The 17650-nt window shown below is 41.4% G+C and overlaps 1 protein-coding gene across 8 annotated transcripts in view; it reads right to left on the bottom strand.

Moving 5' to 3' along the window:
• Positions 1-17650, bottom strand: part of THSD7B (thrombospondin type 1 domain containing 7B) — a 646019-nt gene that overhangs the window by 405900 nt on the left and 222469 nt on the right. For 7 of the 8 annotated variants that reach the window (XM_081005543.1, XM_081005546.1, XM_081005545.1 and 4 more), the window contains 3 exons: positions 3156-3277; positions 2368-2531; positions 428-480 (listed from right to left, as the gene is read on the bottom strand). The gene's annotated coding sequence lies outside the window, so the exon portion shown is untranslated. The remainder of the gene's footprint in view (positions 1-427; positions 481-2367; positions 2532-3155; positions 3278-17650) is intronic. The other variant, XM_081005541.1, reaches the window with a different exon arrangement.

Below are 17650 nucleotides of genomic sequence, written 5' to 3'. Positions count from 1 at the left end.
ACTGGAATAGGGTGCCGGGGGTGGACCGCTCCCTCTGCACTCCCGTTCCTCCGCCAATGGCTGGCTCCTGCTCCATTTCCTACATTACTGTCTTCAAAGACAGCAGTGAATTCAGAAGTTAGCAGCCAGGCCACCTCTGTCCTGGAGAAGTCACAGCTGATGCAGCAGTCTAAGCTGCTGAGAGGCACACCTTATGAAGCAGGCCTCCTAAACCACAAGTGATAAAGCTGGAGCTAGGATTTTGGGAGAGGGGCAACCCCAGATAGAGCTGTACAACCACCATTTTATAAACAAAGCTTCGTTGACCATGATATGCCCTCTTTTGGAAAGCGTCTGTTTACTCAGAAAGAGGAAAAGGGACCTACTTTCATTCACATTCTGAAGTGGCAGCAGTACCGCTGAAGAATGACTCTTTCTTTGAACTTACCAGCTAGAAGTGACATTAAACCCCGATGAGCTATGTCTTCCAGAAGAAGAATCCACAAACAAAAGACAAACGATTATTCTCTAGCTTTCCTTCTGTGGGCCATCATTTTTCCTTGCTTATTTTTCAGTGGAAAAGCAGCTGAGAGAGGAAGCACTAATTCCCCTAGAAAGCAGCGCTTAACACGTATGCGGTAGGTGATAAATGCTGCAGTCCTGAAGGGATTAGCACACAAGCTCTTGTAAAACTGTAGCAACACAGAAATCTCCAAGGCTGTCACTTCTCTAAAGCCAAATCTAGGCTAATAGGTGTTCCCCTCCTGCTTCTAGCCCACTGTAGACTTCAAACTACATTGCACTTTCAGATTCTCCAAGTAGAGTGAATGACCTGAGTGTCAACTATGCACAAAAAACGAGGCAAGAACAAAGTGAAAAGGTCTAAAAATGTGAACAGCTGCAGCCCCCAGGAGCCACAATTGAACCCAAAAAGTGCCTTGGCTGGGATTCAGAGGATACCTTTCATGAATGGAAGAGCTCCTTCCATTTGCCAAAAGCCTCGTAATCACACAGAGACTGTTACTGGCAGAGAGAGGAAAGGACATTTTTACCAATGACTGCTTTCCACTGCAGATTCCCATACCATTTCTCCATAAGTCCTCTATCTCTCAGCAAGTTCTGAGTGGCAACTTGCTGATGACTTCCTCCCCTCTCCTTCCAAGGCTAGGAGTTTCCATGAGCACAACTTCACTCACAAGATTCCTGGATTCAACCCAGGTAGTGTGCTGTCCTAAAGCATGCCTGCTTGAGATTTCATTCCTTTAAACTGAACTAACAGGTTTAGGGATCAGACGGCAAACAGGTAAAGTTACCACATGTTACTGGAATAACTTCTGGCAAGAATTTGCCAGGCCAAAGTTTGTGACTTCTTGCCAACCAAAGCTTATCTGATGAAGCTTATCAGTTCTGTTTAGCTGATTGCAGCCTCTGGGAGCTTGTGACCAGACTTGTAAACAGGAGCCTTTGTGATGGCATTTTGAAGGGGAGGCCAAGAGTGCTGTCTCATAGTGTACATAGAACCAAGAAACATGGATGGCAAGTGACCTGCAGCACTTGTGCCACGTTTCCCTTCCTGCCTGAGAATGTGCAAAACTACACCTGCAGCAAGTAGAAGAGAAGGTACAGTAACTTGAGGCCCGCCTGTACACACTTTGAGCTACTGGGCAAGAGAAGGAAGTTCTAAATACAGCAGAATGGACTGCCCTGGAACAACAACCCCTGGAGGAACATGACACTCAGAAGCAGAACTGTCAGAAGTAATGTTGTGTCACTGGAACTGCAAAATCAATTCCATGTCCTCACCTCAGACACCGATTCTGGGCCAGAAGAGCAAGAACAGCAGTTGCAGATCTTGGAATACATTGAGGTGGATGTGGAAGGTACAGTGTATAGAATTATCTATTCCTGCCACTGCCCAGAGGAGAAAGACACATGTGGTGGTGGTGGTAGGTGACTCCCTACACAAAACGTCCACCATGTTTACCTAAATTGAGCAATCTGAATAGGCAGACAAGTTTTAACAAATTTCCATTTTTTGTACACAAAAAAATGCAACATAAAAACCTGTTGTGTGCATCAGGAAAACCCAGCAAAGTCTTTCACCCAGGAAAAGAGTTTATACAGAATAGTTGTTGTGCAGATAGGATGCCACAAGATGGCAGTGAGAATCTGTATGGATTTGGGGGATGGGGAGGAGCTTGATGGACCACATACTGTTATTGCATCTTCCTGTTTTATACCATATCATCTACTGATCTACTGTATTTTAAAGATATACTCCTTGAGTAAATTTTTAAGATGTGCATTCATTCCAAAGTTCATCAAAGGCATTTGGGGGATTAGAATTGCAAAGCAGAGTATCAGTGAAAGAAAAAGGAATGTCTAACCTGGTGCAAGCAGCGAGAAGCAGGAGTTTGAACCCACAGGATTCCTCCAGCTATCCTCCTGCTTCATCTAGCATTCAGGTGCTTCTTCTTTTCATCGCTGTCCCTGTTGCTTAAATGGATCTTGCAAGTCCTCTTATGTGATGCTCAGGTAAAGGAGGATGGCACCTGGAAGTGAGAATGGAAATGCTAAGAGACGATTCCCTTTCATGGATGAGTAGTGCAAACCTGTATGGGAATAACAAAGCAACGTGAATGACAGCTTGGATCAAATTCATAATGACCTGGTTTGTATAGGCCAGGTGTTATGTAGATTGGAGCTTGTTATTGTGCATCATTTTGGCAACCCTGCTGCTCAACTGATAGTTCCAAGAAAGCTGGGCACAAAGCCATTTGCTCAAGCAAGTCCTATACTAAACCAGGCAGACAAGGGGTGCTCCCTTTTTTTTTGCTTGTGTCCCATGGGCATGGGAAGCCTGCTGCTGTATCTTCGGTTCTTTTGAAGAGCTTCTAGGAGAGCATGCAAGCTGAATCTCAAAAGGCAAAGGAAGTCTGAATTTAGCACCATGTATTTAACAAATGTATCACTGTGATTATTCTTCTCACAAAACCCCCTTGGATTATAATAAGCAATATGGAAAGTTCCCATTTTATAACTAATACATAGGGTCACTGTCTTCTTCCTTTTCCTGTCTTAGAAGCAGTCAGCCTGACTCATTACAAATACCAGCTCATTTTGAAAGAAATACTCCTGGTTCATTTCTGGATGGAAATAATTATTTGCTGACATACCTGGAAAAGTTTGAACAAGCACCTCTTGAGCATGTGGCTGGTTCCTGAAATATTTGCTTTAATTATTTCCTGCTGCATGTTTATTTTGTGGAGTTCACCACCCTAGGCGTACAGAATGGTTTCTGGAGGAGGTGCAATAAATAATAACACATAAACAAAGCATTACTGGGATAAGTCTGCAATGAAATTTAAAATTAAATCTTTTCCATAAAATGTTAGTACTTGTCTATGGTCTCTTAGGTGGTGATGGGGAGATAACTCTAGAAATGAATAGAAGCTGGTGACACAATCCCTCCCCCCAAAAAAAATATTGAAGGAAGGATCCTTGTCTGCAGTGTATGTTCACTTCATGATTGCCTCTGTTTACAAACTTTGCAGACATTTCGACTACCAGAAAATCCCGCAAAAACATATGGTCAGACACAAGAGTGACCAAAATAAATATTTGCATATTCCAGAGGGAACACGTCTCCTTTATGCCATTTCAATTTGCTCCAGAACTGTTGGATGTGATCCAGTAAACATTATGGACTTTAAAGCCTCATTGATTTCAATACAAGTGGTTTGCTTAATTTTCCCACTGCAATCCATTGGACTTCAAGGTGATTAACTTGATCTGTAAATGCTGCTTGTTGTTCTCTGGCTTTAGACAATTGCAAAACACTTGGGACTGTGTTTTATGGCAAGAAGACAGGAAGGAACACAACTGACTCTCCTATCTGAAACACATCTAATTAGAAGCAAAATCTTGTTATTCCCATCAGACCTCTGTCTGGATAGGAATGGTTAAGACGATCCTTGAGCCTAAGAGAACACACACCATTATTTATACTGGCATATCTCAACCACAGCAACTCTGTACTCTTTTATCACCTAATTTCTCCTGTGATAACTATTCCAGTAGTGGAAGCAAACAGCCAAGCAGATAATAGGTCTAAAATCCCAAAGGACTATGCAATATAATGGTCCAGATGGTGGTACATGCTACAGAGGGGTCAGCAAGAATGGAGAGGTATCAGCTGGGGGCATGAAACTACTCAAGGAGAGCTGTTGTGCTGGGCATGAAACTACCTACGGAAAGGCCTTGTTTTAAAAGTATTGTTGTGTATTGGTCAACCAGCTGTTTTCTCAGTTATCATAGATATATTTTTAGATCGGAGCTCCTGTGCTGGTTTAGGAGGCCTAGAAAAGGAAAGGAATAAAGAACTCCCCATCTCATCCCTAGGGATGGTTGCTCAGCAGCATCAATGCTAATGAACAGAGAGTAGCAACGGGAAGCTGGTGTCTCCTCTGCTCTGTCAGTGCCAGAGATTCACAGGGGCCCCTCTGAGTGTTGTCATGTGCAATTAGAAGAGCAGAGGAGATAGGCAGGAAGTCATTCATCCATGGTTTACACAGGGTATTATCTCCTTGCCTGGCAGCTTGAGCACAGATTGATTAACAAAACATCCCATTTAATAATATTCCTGTGTAGTGGGGGAGGAGGAGAGACGCAGAGAGAAACCCCAGCAAAAACAGAATGAAATAATGAAGAAGCAAGAAAGAAAAGAAAGCACCTCATTTTGTGGCAACAACAACTTTTCAAGATAGGATAGGTCAGCAGATCCCCAGAGAATATGAAAAAATGCAGATAGACAGAATATTTAGCTAGACTATTACTAGTGGTGGTGGATCAGATAATGACTGAATGCGGATGCTATGGAGATGTTTCCCAGTCCAATCAGGCTCCTCATTATCTGCAGGTACCACACTGGTTACCAAATAGGTTCTATCGCACCCAAAATATCAGGCAAAGCAAGATTAGGGCATAAAGCTGCTGCTTTTTTTCCACTTCTGTGCAAGTAAACAGAACATTTATTTCACAAGCCAATCGCAGCTACTTTATTTGGGGATGGAAAGACAGAGATACTGAGAGGCAAGTGGTTGTGGAGGTGAATCCCAATGCTATTTATATTAGGAAGTTTGTTAGAAGAGAAAACTGCAGCCCAAACTTCTGCAAGTGTTATATTACTATACTTCACCGCATATTTGTGTAGGGAGAGAAAATACATTATTTCATAATGATTTCTCTGGCTTAGGAGGATAAAGGCCTCCCCTCCACACACACACACTTTTACATGCACTTGGATGAAAACCTAGCTACAGTGCACACAAAGGAACTTCTAAGTAATCTTCCACTATGCCGGTGCTTTGAATACTACCTTGCTCCTCCTATAGCTGATGTAGTAGCTGACTTGCAAAGAATAATGTTAGATGTGGTTGGAAGCAAAGTTGGCCCAAGACTTTTGGTGCCTGAGGCAGCATGGCATCCTTCCCAACTCCATTCCACGAAGAGAAGCTGACTGGACTGGCAGTTAAATCTTAGTTCAGCACTGGTGATGGGACAGTGTCCTCCACTTGGCACACGTTGCTCCAACACCTTGCCACCACTCACTGCATCTGTCACTCAAGGGGGTATCTTTACTCTGCTTCATGTAAGGGCCAGTCCTCATAGAAAGCTAAGTATATATGTTTTCTTGGCTATATATTTAAAGCACAGAAGCATTCTGCCGACTAAACATTATTTACCCATGATATCACACTGGCTTGTCCTTCTACCAGTGGAGGTTGATCCAAATCAGACACAGCCCCACCAGCCTCAGCCAGCTGCCTGCCTGCCTTCCTATCTATGACCATTCCAAAAGGATGGCATTGTGAGCTTGCTTCTCCTTGGTCTCAGTGTTGCCCTTGCAGAATTCACCAAGGAGGATGACAAGAGCAAAGCTGGATTTAATTGGCTCTGCCTCTCATTGTCTCTGGCTCTGTCTACCATCGACTCTGGCTCCACCTGTTGTTGGCCTTCCACCCTACCATACCACACCTTTACTGGTGGGTGATTTACTGGTGGGTGATTTGCCAGTAAAGAGTGTTGACGTAAGAAAAAAGTTGTATTACAAGGTTATGAGTCAAAACTTGAGTTATCAGTGACAAGAGAGGAGAGATAAATATTTGGGAAGCCTATTGCTATGAGTTTGTTTGTTTTTAATATATAGCAAGTATTACAACACTTGAAAAGGACAATTAGAAAGTACAGTGGTCAACACTGTCTCCCTGATGGGCTATGTATCAAAGATGCTGGGGAAAGGAGGAAATGAAATTTTAGTAAAGTATAGCCTAAAGCAATGTATTTCCCCTCCCCAATTATTCAACCATTTTAAGAGGGCAGGAAGGATCCTTTGCCATGCAAAACAAGAGAAGCCTGGCAAAGAAATTCACAAGCTATTAACCTTTCCTGATTGGAGTCTTGAACATACAGCTAGAGAAGGTGGCTGCATGCTACCTGTTGTCAAGCTCAGATTTGCTTCTCAAGTATATTCTTCCTCTGATTTATTACTGTTCTGATAAGATGGAATAATATTGCATCATGTAAGCTGCTCCAGGACATTGGTATCCATTGTCAGAAGGGCCAACCACATTCCTGGCCTCTCTCGCCAAAGCAATCATTGCTACAGCTTCTTCTGGCTTTTGCAGTTCCACTTCCTCTCCTCATGCTTTCTTATCAATATTGTGCATAAAATGGATGCCTGCAAGTACCACCAGATTTATTTACATCCAGTGATTCATAGTTCATACCATATTTAAGGGCGCATGAGGAAGCATTATAAAGTTTGACCACAGTGGTGGTGGCGGTAGGCAAGGGAAGGAAGAGCAATTGGAAGAAAATTGGAAGTTCCTCAGAGAAGTTCCCTGGAGAAGTTCAATCAGCTTCACCTGACCCACAGCTCACCTATTTCAAAGCAGGGCTCCATTATGAATGGAGACAAAATTAAAAATCATTATCAACCTCAGAAACTAGTTTTTGAACCTGACATTGTGCATGGCGCATGATGGAACATTAATGATATAACTGAAGATCTCTGGAAACTGCTTTATTTTCACCTGCCCTGCATACACTTTTAGTAGCATCGTGCATGGTGGTTTGCTGTTTGGAAAGTCAACTCTGACCCCATAAAAATGTTCCCAGGAATGAAAGAGTTTATTGATTTAACCAAATATAGAGTTGCCATATTTCAAAAAGTGGATATCTGGACACAAACATTGTTGAGCTTTTTTTAGTTTTGCTTCAAGTTTTCCATCCAGACACTGCTTTCAACTATGTCCTAGAAATTCTGGATGTATGGCAGCCCAAATAGTCAGGATACTCACCCAACAAAAAGCTGCTTATCTGAGTGATCCTGACATGTATTCACAGCAATTACTGAATGCTTACTGAAGGCTTAATTGAGAATAAGTGGTTAACATTAAAGAGTATCACCACTCTAATTCTCTTGGTCTAAATGCACATAATCTGTTTTAATATCAGAGAAGATGTTTCTGGGAACATAATAGCTGAGCGTTACGAGCCAAATAAATTAAATTATACATACCAAGCTAATTATGGGTATTGGCAACACCACTAGGGAAAATGAGTTTTGCCATTTGCCAATTCACTGGGAAACTTTGTGGTACAAAATTCAGAATGAGGGGTGCCTGTGATGTTTTGAATCTATGCTCCCAGCCCAGAGAACTTTTTCCAAAGTTTTTAAAAAGATGTTTGAGAGGGTTTGTTTTAAAATAACTTTCATTTGCATAAACATACAAGTGGTGCTTTTAATCAAAAAGAAAAAGCAGGAAACCTCCTTCCTCACAAGCATGGTGGAGTGGCACAACTGAGGATTAGATCAACATTTCAATCAGTGGCAACAAAGTCTGTTGATTGCAGTGCAAAGACAAAGAGGGAAATGAGGTCAACCCTACTTCTTCAAACTGAAAGGGAAAAGGACAGGTGTTTTACAGCCACTCCCTGTGCTCTAAGGGAATCATTGGGATTCCCTGTCTCATCCTTGATGCCTTATGACTGTTCTGACAAGACTGTCCCTGAAAAGCAAGTTATGGTTCAGGGGGAAACTTTTTTTCCTTTTCTTTTTTACTTCCAAGACATTAGCAGACTTTAAAATATCTTCAAACCTTCTCCATAAACCAGAAGGTCTAGAAACTTATTTTCTTTTTCAAAGGCAGTGCAAGATTCCTATATGCATGTACATGATCTTGGTTTCTGGTCACTTGAGTACTCAGCCCTGGATGATTAACAGCTGGTGTGTCTGAATTAACTAAACAGAAAAAGTGGGTTTCTCATGATGTGATCTTATATTGAAAACAGAGCTTAATCTGATACCTCATCCACACATGCCAATCATGTGTATGTGTGAACCAACCCTAAAATTCTAATGTAATTCTTCCAAAGCAGAGATATCACCTTGCCAACAAAGGTCAGTATAGTTAAAGCCATGGTTTTCCCTGTAGTGATGTATGGAAGTGAGAGCTGGACCATCAAGAAGGCTGATCGCCAAAGAATTGATGCTTTTGAATTATGGTGCTGGAGGAGACTCTTGAGAGTCCCATGGACTGCAAGAAGATCAAACGTATCCATTCTTAAGGAAATCAGCCCTGAGTGCTCACTGGAAGGACAGATCCTGAAGCTGAGGCTCCAATACTTTGGCCACCTCATGAGAAGAGAAGACTCCCTGGAAAAGACCCTGATGTTGGGAAAGATGGAGGGCACAAGGAGAAGGGGACGACAGAGGACGAGATGGTTGGACAGTGTTCTCGAAGCTACAAACATGAGTCTGTCCAAACTGCGGGAGGCAGTGAAAGACAGGAGTGCCTGGCGTGTCCATGGGGTCACGAAGAGTCGGACACGACTAAACGACTAAACAACAACAATTCTTCCAAAGAGTTTTCTGCATGGCATTTCATGACCCTGATTATGCAGACTTCTTGACAGCAGTGCAATTTAATCTTTTCTAGTTTTGAAGGCCTTTTGGAGTCTAATACTGAAATTGCCAGCAATTGTATAATTGTAAACCAGGCTCCCTACATGTGCCTTTGTGTGACAATTTTAGATAGAGCAGTCAGAATAGCCTTGCATTGAAAACTCAAATCTGTTATGGAAAGAGGGAATGGCTGATATAAGAGGGTAGGCACAGCTGACTTTGGAATTATATGGATCATATAAGAAAATGGTATTTAAAATATTTACATCAGACCTGCACAGTCTGAAACCCACAAAGTCAAACACAGCACACCAGCCATGCATGACAGCTTCAAAACACCATGTTTCTCCTGCTAGTCTGGGCAGTTCTACTGCTGTTGAACTATATTTATTTGACTTGATGTCTTGCAGATTGGGCAGGCTTGCCTTTGCATGAATATCTGAGCACTGATACAATAATTTAATAAATAGGGATGCCAAATGCTTCAAAGAGGTTGTTTTAATTTTTTAAAAAAAACATTTTAACTAGTATTTCTTAAAAATAGAATCATACACCCATAGAATCATAGAATTGTAGGGAGGGATCCTGAGGGTCATCTAGTCCAGCCACTTGCAATACAGGAATCTAACCACTAATTTAATAACATGTAGAATAAAGCTTTTAGGTTGGGATTCAAAGAGCGCCTCCTAAGTATATGGATTAAGAGAAAGAACACAGAACGTGTGTTTGGGAGCTGTCCATGGTACTGTGAAGACAGCATTAATTGTTAGGAAGCCAGGCTGATCTTTATGAGGGAAATATGCAAGAGTGGAATTCAAGCATCTTTGGATCATTACAGCTAGTGATACTCAAACTGGGGTGTATAGGAGACCTAATAGAGGGCACAAATTACATGGGGAGGGGGAATAAGGTTCTACAGCATGTGGGGACTTGCTTCCCATATCCATCTCACTTGGTTGAGTAGCCCTGGCAGTGGACCCTTCCTGATTCGCTTTGAATTAGTGGAGATGACTGCACCTCCAGTGCGCTCATGAACCCAAACTGATTTTGGGGTAAAGAAGCTCAGGAAGAGCTGTTTCTTTATTCTGCTGATGATTCCTTCCTGATTTGCTATTTCAATAAAGAATCAGATATGTCCTGTGATCTCTCTCTTCTAATACTCCTCTTGCTGTTTACCTCTAATTTATATGATCCTTGCATGCAGTAGCAGGCTGGATGCAACTGAAGATGAGTCTCTCCACATGCTTATCTATGCAGCAGATTACTAATATTAGGTTAGGGGGAGATAAAAAAAGGAGCCAAATTCAGAAAGTCTGACCAACATTGTATAGAAGCCTCAAGGTGCTATGGAAGCCCTCTCCTCTTATGGCTCTGTGGGGATTAACAGTGCTCAACTTCTCACAAAGGAGTGGTAATTAATAAAGCATTGTTCCTGTGATTAGTAAGACTAAAATCCACTAAAGAATATACACAAAGCTCCACAAATCCTTTTACCAGCTCTTAGATAGCAAGAGACCTCCTCCTTGGGTGAACACCTTTCCTTTGAATTCTCTGAGAATTAGAGAATAGGAGTGAACAGACTGCTATCTTACATGATTGCCTTCAGGTTTTAGCTAGAATCCCAAGATCATCAGCCCGGTTTTAGTGAAGCATAGTAGTTCATGGAGCAGGCATACATTTAGATTTAAGAAAGGGATAACTCTGAGCAATGCTTAGCCCAGGGAATTTGTTTTCAGTAACAGAACACAGCTTGTATTTCTGTCACCCACGAACCCAGACTGGGTTCATCTTCCTAAGCATCCTTAATTTCAACAGCAAAATTTGAGTCGGAGCCCTTTTTCAGAAATCTTTGTAAACCTACTGCAAATCACCCAGAGATCTACCAGTAGAATCTGTTCTACTTTCTGCCCACCTCTGTTACAGATAATATGAGGAAGCAGAAGGGTCTGATCTGTCTCTTTGCAAATGGAGTCCAAGAAGATCCATGAACCTTCTGCTTGTATTGTGCAACAGCCCTCCTGGAAATTAAATGGTGACCAGTCCCTCATCCCACATGATGGCATGGGCACAGTCCTCTGAGGAGGGGCAGGGTTTTTATTCAGCTGCTGTGGTTATTTGAATAAAGCAAGACATGGATAAGTCTCTTTCCCAACTTCGATTCTTGAAAAACCTCCACAGGCATTTAGATCTAAACAACCAGTTCCTTTCTTACATTCTTGATTTTCTGAGTACTAGAGACCCATCATCTGATATATTTACTAAGCAAATTATACTTCAGTTTTGAATCTGAAGCAAGTGAAATTATTTTAGGCAAAAAATAAAATAAATCACTTTTCCCCCTTGAGGATATAACCAACTGCTGGCAGAGCTCTCTGTTCTTATTAGTCTGTGTTGAAGTGCTGCAGGATTACTTATAATTAACTGTCATTGTGTCATTTCCCCCCTAACTACTCAGATTAATAATTTTATATACATATACATATAAAGATCAGCAGCAAGCATGATTAAAACATCTCTATTCTGTTCTCGTACAGTTCTATTACCTTGGTCTAAAACATTCCCCATCTTGGCTTATTTTTACCTCACAATATACATAACAGTGTTTCTGACAATAACAAACTGTGCAGGGGGATGGGCTATGTTTGAAGATTAACATTCAGAATAAAAATGGCAGCTTCTTTATCTAGTCCTTGAACTTACAGGCTCTCAGTATGTAGTAGCCTAAGGCTTAGTCACTTATTTTTAGAACTGCTAAAGTAGTCAATTGATTAGCTCTGTATTTTTTCAAGGTAGCCATTGTCGATTGTATATACAAAAATAATGAAATCCACATCTGTGATGTCACTTATGAAGCTGTAATTCACTAGTTGCGCAAAACCAATTGTACAGAACTCCCTCAGGGTCTTTCTTGTGAATCAAGAACACCTAGGTTTATATAGTGCTGAAGTAGAGCTAATCTTGATCCTATGCCAGAAGTGCAATATTTTGTTCCCAAACAATGGAAAGAAGTAGCCTTGCAACAAAGAAATTGCACGATAGCTGCTTTTTAACAAGAAGAAGAAGAAGAAGAAGAAGAAGAAGAAGAAGAAGAAGAAGAAGAAGAAGTGTGCATTTACTGCATGTATCTAGTTTTTTGCATTTGGCTTCTCTAGATTGTACATTCAATTGCACACATTGCACGGGGCTCTATAGTTCTAGAGTCTACAATTACAGAAAGTTGTTCATGTGGGTCTGCATAGCCTGACCCACAAAGGCTAAATGCAGGTAATCAACCATATACTGAGACTTACCAAGAGCTAGATAACCCAGGCAGACAGCAAGGGAGTATGTCAAACCCTGCTAGTCACCACCAGTAGCAGATGGTGTGGTGGTGCAGAGGCAGTTACCTGACCATGCAGAAGGTGAGTTACTGCTGCTTAGGCAGTGAAGGTGATACAGTGCAAACACATTGGCAGGAGTGCCAGATTGGTTCTGCTGATACATTTCCACTGCCTCTGCCCCACCATGCCATCTGCAACTGGTGACCATACAAGGTTAATGGGCTGCATTTAGTTTTGTGAGATCTCGTACAATAAAACGTTGTGAAAAGATAGCAGACTTGGATGAGCTCATCAGCTTTCTAAAAACCATCTTTAGCTTGCAGTCCTGTTCACACTTGCATAGGAATAGGCCCCAGTGAACACAGCAGTACATATGCATAGGGTTGGACTGTTAATTATCCTGATTCAGGAAGAAGCTGAGGAGGAATAATCACCTGACGACCTGCCCACCATCCTGTTGGCTATTTCTGTATCGCGCCTCACAAACAGATGTATTGTGAAAGGCTTCAACTATTAACCTGCCTCAAACTCAGCTGTGGGTGGAGAAAGTGTTGACTCCCTCTTCCTGCTGCTGCTGTGAGGCAGCCCAGAAGGGCAGCAAAATACAGCCCCGGCCTCAGCAGAGCCCTGCGCCCAGCCCAAGGCTGCAGCCCCTACCCTATGTACAAGGGATGGAGCGCAAAGGCTTTGCTGGAGCAGCGAACCCAGAGTGCAGGGGTGCAAAGCTGGGGAGGAGCTCCAGAGACCTCCGGGGGAGAAGAACCAAAGAGGCCATCAAGGAGGGGAGATGACCCCCATCAAAGAGGGGAGATTTCCATCCCCAGAACCCAGAGAGAGAGAGGTGCTCAAGGAAGGGATACACTCCATGCCCGGGCAGACCCTCCCTGCCGAATGCTTTGCCTCACCAATGCCTGCGTTCATCCATCACTCTCTCTTGCCTCCAAAGGCAGTGGCAATATGGTGGGTGGAGCCAGAGCAGTGGGCCAAGCAGACATGCCAGGAGGCAGAGGACAGGGCCCAAAGGGAAGCAGACAGTGGCTGAAGCAAGACAGAAAGCTTCGGTGGCACACACATACACACAAACAGAAAACCAAAAAAACCCGGGCTGCCATACATGCAGGAAATTCTGGACATCTCTTAAAATTCAAAATTCCCCCCCCCCCAGCCACCATTTTAGGCATCTGATTTCCATACATGTCCAGAATTTTCCAGACTTATGGCAAGTCTATGAACTGCAGATCTGAGCAAAATGTTCTTGCTCTTATTTCTTGCTTGCTTCCCCCACCCCCCAGTGAATTTGTAAAATGAAAAGTTTGGGCTCTATGCCTGTCTGGGTGTCACTCTGATTGATTCTACATCCTTCATCAAACCTTGAAGATATTCTTCCTAATCTCAGACAAAAGAGGTTGATTATGATTACTTCAGTGTGATATACTCTGCACACGAACATATATTATTACTTCACATTTTCATGACTGAGCCATGCACTGTAAATACATTCTGATGCGCTCTGATGTGCCCTGGCTCAAATGAAGCAATCATTGTTTTCTCTGTTGGTTGGAATACTTGATTCAAATTTAAAGGGTGGGAAATGTTTTGGAAAATGAAAAGTTACATTTACTTTAGGGGCAAGGAAAACTGCATGCACCTGGAAGCAAGTGTTACTTACTTCTTCTATTTTTAAAGCATTTTGTGCTTGTTTAGCTTTTTTGGCAATGGATGTTAGGTGTAATCAATACAGAAATTGAAAAACATATGCCATATGATATGGCTTGATTTCTAAATAAGAGGTATGGAGTCTGAATATCATACTTGGATCTTCTTAAGCAAAATCTCCTCCTCTGTCCATAGATGTGCAGAAAATGATTGATATTTTGTTTAGTGAGAGGACAATGGAATTCTGCATATGTTTAATGGCACACTTTCCTAAATAAGTGGTGTGCAAGTCCTGGTTTTAATTTTTTGAATGTTTAATGGTTCTTGCTCATAATTGTATTGTTTCATTCCTTTTGTAAACCACTTTGAGCGGTGCATAAATTTCATAGGCTGAAAAAAATAAATAAATATTGTAAGGTTAAAACTTGCAGCCCTACCAAGTAAAAATCTTACCAGCCACCACAATCAACTGACGTAGAGTAAGGGAGCTGTTTCGCTTTTGTCCTAACTTAGCAAAGTTGGTGCTGAGGAGACATTTGTGGGGAAGGATTTCCACTCACTAAACAGAAAAGGTTCTGTGTGTTCCATTCCTGCTCCCCATCCATTTCACCTCCAAAACACATCTCTGAGGGAGAGATTTATTTATTTTTCATTTTGTGTGATAAGATTTTTATTCTCAGAAGTTATAGTCAGGGCAGAACACTCTGAAATTTTGTTGGAGTCAGACTAGAACCCTGCTTTCCAACCCCTTTTAGGAATCCATGTGCTAATTGCTAGCCACTTATTGTTTGCTCCCTTTTGGAGCAACGGCAGGATATAAATTCAATAAATAACATACTATCGTCTAGGCTATGTATGGCCCAACCTGATTCATTAAACATGATGGCTGAAACAAAGACAATAAAAGGAACTTTTTTTAAAGTATGCAAAGTATCACCATTCCATTTTTTTGATTTTTTAAGAGAGTTTTATCTCTGTGCTCCGTTTGGAAAGATTGGGTGTTCATGCCCCTCAGTTTTCCAGTCCGTAATATTTCCAAGTCACCAGAAAGATTTCCAGTCTTTTATTAACTATTTGAGCAGCCAGCAAAAAGGTGCATTAATACCAGGTTAACCTAGCTATATAACTCAGATTTCAGGTGTCTACATAGATAACGTTTCTGTAAACTTGAGGAGTGATTAAAAAAACAATCACTTCTGTTATATGTTGTATAACAGTAGCTAGTTTACAAAAGAATAGGCAACAATTATTTTAACAGCTAGGCAACATAGTACTAAATTGTTCAAAGTCTCCCCCATTTTCATTTCATTCTTGATGTACATTTCGCTACACAAACAGTCCCCTATTATTAAAGGTAATATGAGGCTCTGCTCTGCAAACCGGTAAGAAAATATGCAGCATGTACTGGAAAAACAAAACTGAGAAAGATGACTAGTATCCTAAGAGGAAACAAATGCACAAGCCAAGCGCTTGAGGCAGTGACCTTGGCTGGTTGCATTTCTATTGGGAGAAGGTTTTGATTTAAGAGCTGTTTATGTGAAGCATAAATGGTTGCAACCTGAGCAAAGTTGTTACTGATGGTTCATATTTCAGAAGCTCCATCCATAAGAAGTGGAGAACTTTTTAGGGAGTTTGCTCCTATGCTTTGTGAGGGCAGAGCTGTGCATCTGAACAAACTTACGAGCAGCTTTGTAAGTCTGCGTTAAGCCTTAGGCCAGGGACTGTCTTTTCATTTTCATTTGTAAGCTGCTCCAGGTCCCTGTTTTTGGCTGCAGAACAGGATAAAAATGTGTTAAATAAATCAATACAATGTTAGAGAAGCCGACAGCAGAAAACATCAGAAAGTGTGTTTCAAAAAGAAAGGAAAGGATGATGGTTAGTCGTTATATAGAATAATTATCAGCCGTAATATTTGTATTTTTGTTATTTTAAACGTGTTACACAAACTCAAATGGTTTTAGCAGATAATGAGAGAATATAGTAGTATTTTGCAAAATCTGTATCTAGGAATGAGCACAGCAGTCTGGAAATGACCTACCACATGTGGAAGGTGTCTTCCGCTCCCACGAGGGCAACTTTACACGCTGGCAACAGGATAGGGCAAGAAGACCAAAACTCTGATGTGCATCTGCTTGTTCAACATAGGTAGTGCAATATATTACACAACCTCTTGCACAAGTAGATGTATGAACTGCTCAGGAATCTATGTGTCATCCACTAATAATTCACTCAGAGAAGGACCATAGCTCAGGAGAACATCTGTTTTGCAAGCAAAAAGTCTTAGTTTCAATCCCCGGGGCCTCTGGGTAGCCTTGGAAGAGACCCCATCACTTCTGCCGGTCAGTATAGACAATACTGAGCCATTTGGACTTGTTATAAGGCAATTTCTATGTTTCATAGAAATATTTCAAGGGTGATTCATAAGAAACTTCTGAATAGGCTCAGAGCTTATTTCCAGGTCTGTTCCACAGGTGAAAACTGATAGCATTTTCTTTTTATACCTATTGATACCTGACCTAATTTAGAATGCCTGGTGGTCAGATCAGCAGTAAGGCTTTTCAGTCTGTCTCAGTTCCTTGTACAAGACCATGTTGTCTGGGTTGGTCATAATCACAGCATCAAATGGCACATTCACATATGAGGCTGCAGTGGTCTGAAGCCTCTTGCATCCTTTACATTAACCCCGAGTGCTGCTTGTATAGATGTGATGCACATGAACACTTTGGACAAATAGATTTTACATTCACATAAGAACCCTAATTAATGAAAGGGCTTGTTTAGGTCTAAGAAGTTAAAGTACTATGTGTTGGAATGGTTCCTACTACTGCCTCCTGTTGGAAGAGCTGGCTTTTAAGATAAGGTTCAGGTGAGTCCACCAGCAGTAAAATAATCCACAAGACGTGTAAACCTGCTGGAAGATAGATGTCTACTGGCAGATCTCTGGATCATTTGATCATCTTTCAGCGACACATTGCATCCTGGACCTTTTGCCAAAAATTGCTTTTTGCATAAGACTTTGTAAACACAAACATAATACTTTCAGCAAGTTCATGCCCACAGTTGTCCATAGATTTCTACATGATGGATGAGATCTTGGATGCCAGGACAAAGAGTTTTAGTGTTGATGAGCTTTAGAAGATTGCTTTTATAGCTCCATTCATAATCAAAATCTAAAATCAAATGAAAGGAGCACAGAGGGAGAGCAGAGGAGACTCTTGATGAACAATGTATATACCTTCAGAAATTGACCATAAATAAACTGCTGTCTGTTTCAAATCATGCTGATGAGAGAACCCAATTTTTTCGCCACAAATGATTTATTAGGAATGCAATAACATGGAAATAGGAATTCATGCAATCTTAGCCTATCTTCCATTTTATGTAAAGTTGCTGTCTTAAGCTGCCAAACAAAATCAAATGCAAAAATGTAATAAAGGGAATGGAAACTTCCCTTGGACTAAAAGTTACTGCTTGCCTTTAAAATACACTTAAGAAATAAGTGCCGAGGCTCATTAATCTTGTTACCTATACTGCACAGGACTCATTTTCTATTTGACAGAGGGTAAAATACATTTTCCATTGGGAAACGGAATGGAAAATGTATTATACATGCAATTCATTTTTAAAAATCAGCTTTTGGGGAGGGGATGGATCTGGTAGATTTCAAAAGCAGATGGGAAGTTTAGAAAAAGGCTACTTAGCACAGCCCACATTTTGCAAGGCTGAG

This window comes from Podarcis pityusensis (assembly GCF_964106645.2).
Source record: "Podarcis pityusensis genome assembly, chromosome: 1".
Lineage (NCBI taxonomy): Eukaryota > Metazoa > Chordata > Lepidosauria > Squamata > Lacertidae > Podarcis > Podarcis pityusensis.
The sequence above is the reverse complement of the archived record's forward strand: the minus strand, read 5'-3'. Positions and strand labels throughout refer to the sequence as shown.